The sequence below is a fragment of the Frankliniella occidentalis genome, unplaced genomic scaffold (genome assembly GCF_000697945.3).
Source record: "Frankliniella occidentalis isolate FOCC.00 unplaced genomic scaffold, Focc_3.1 Scaffold121, whole genome shotgun sequence".
Taxonomy (NCBI): domain Eukaryota; kingdom Metazoa; phylum Arthropoda; class Insecta; order Thysanoptera; family Thripidae; genus Frankliniella; species Frankliniella occidentalis.
Window position 1 is genome coordinate 442,443 of NW_026267249.1, and position 1,612 is coordinate 444,054.

General features: G+C 39.5%; 1 long non-coding RNA gene across 1 annotated transcript; it reads right to left on the reverse strand.

Moving 5' to 3' along the window:
- On the reverse strand, nucleotides 1-1,208 carry LOC113214691 (uncharacterized). The gene is made up of 3 exons (XR_008011483.1): nucleotides 846-1,208; nucleotides 141-228; nucleotides 1-40 (listed from the first exon to the last, which is right to left on the reverse strand). It is a non-coding gene; the product is annotated as an uncharacterized LOC113214691 (long non-coding RNA).
- Between the last annotated feature and the right edge of the window lie 404 nt (nucleotides 1,209-1,612).

The window sequence follows — 1,612 nt, forward strand, 5'->3', positions numbered from 1 at the left end:
ACGGAAAGTGTTCGGAGTTCCTTTGTGTTCAAATCCAGCACTGAAGTAAGGTAATAAAATAAAACACATGTTTTAGTATTCATAATACTAAGAAACAATTTCATATAGAATAAAGAATACAAGTTTCAATGCAGACTCACCATGCACTGCATATTTTAATAGCAGTTATGCTTGCTGGGTGACGTATCAGAAATAAAACTTCAAAGGGATTGGCCAGGATCACAGCAACTATAAAAAAAGAAAGACAATCATCATAAAAGATGTAAACAATGATATTTAGAATAACAAATTTCATAATAGAAAGAAATAAAAGCAGTAGGTGATCTGAAGTAATGCACAAGCCTAAGGTTGTAAATAGATGTCAAACAAGAAACGGCACAAGTTCGGATCAACCTTCCACATAGCAAAATGCCTTTACAATCACAAATATCTATTCTATCATTTTACATCAAGTATACAATACTGTTTAAAACAGTGGTGCACTATAAGCTTTGATTAAAAGTTATTATCATTGCAGCAGCCTACCATGTCAACAGGTTTGCATGTCTATCATAATGTAAACAAACAGTACATTAGGTTATGATTCCAAACTTGAAAAAAAAAAATTGGTTGGCTCTTTGGTTTGAAGATAAATAATTGCCTCCGGTGCATTTCGAATAATAAGAGAATAATTTAAACTAGGAGGACTAATGTGATCCGAATGCAAAACATTGTTTACACTTCAGAAAGGAGCCTACAGCCTAGAGTACCCAGATAGGCCAGGAGGGTACTGCATGAAAATACGTGTGTAATCAAACTATTTCAGAGTTCTTGCATCACACGGTTTACTGAGTAATACTACGTACCTGTTTTATGAAGTAGGATGTAGAAATTTAAGGAGGTAATATCCGTTTCTTCAATTATATTCCTTCTCACAAGGCAAGGCCTAAGACTTGACAGTCGGCACGGCAGCAAGATGGCTGACAAGCAGACGAGCGTTCTTGTCCGGCAGAGTAGGCTGCTTTTGCCACCAACATTCCGGCACAGACACGGAACTATTTTTTCGCTGAAGTTTGCATCGGGTTTCTCCTGTTTAATGTGTAGAAACGTTTGAATACTTATAAACTGTTTACTTTATAGTCGAGAATGATGTGCTGCTGTGACCAAAAGGAGCGAAAAATACACTCGTTTCGCATGTCAGGTTGGTACCTGTGTGGGAGCGCGCACCGGCCCCCTCTGCAAAATATAGCATTCCGGTAAAGCTGAAAAGCAGAAGAAACCGGAAATCGCTATGGTTTAACATGGTGACTTCCGTTTTCTTGTTCCCTGCATTCTTCTGCATTTCAGCTTTACCGGAATGCTTGCTAAACTGGGACATTTTCTCTAAAATATAGTCAATTTTACTGAAATGATGACAATTCGATGAAAACGACAAAGTTCTGACGAACTTATGACGAGACTTACGTCCAGCCACCGGGTTCACACGCTTATCTAAAGCCGATGTCGACTTACTTTACTTGACTGGTAGTCGGAGTTGAACTCCGAATTTCTGTGCCGCGGTCCCATTACAATGATCAACAGACCTAAGGGTGGAGAGCCCCGCCGCCAGTGACCCCGAGTCACCCCAGAGCCT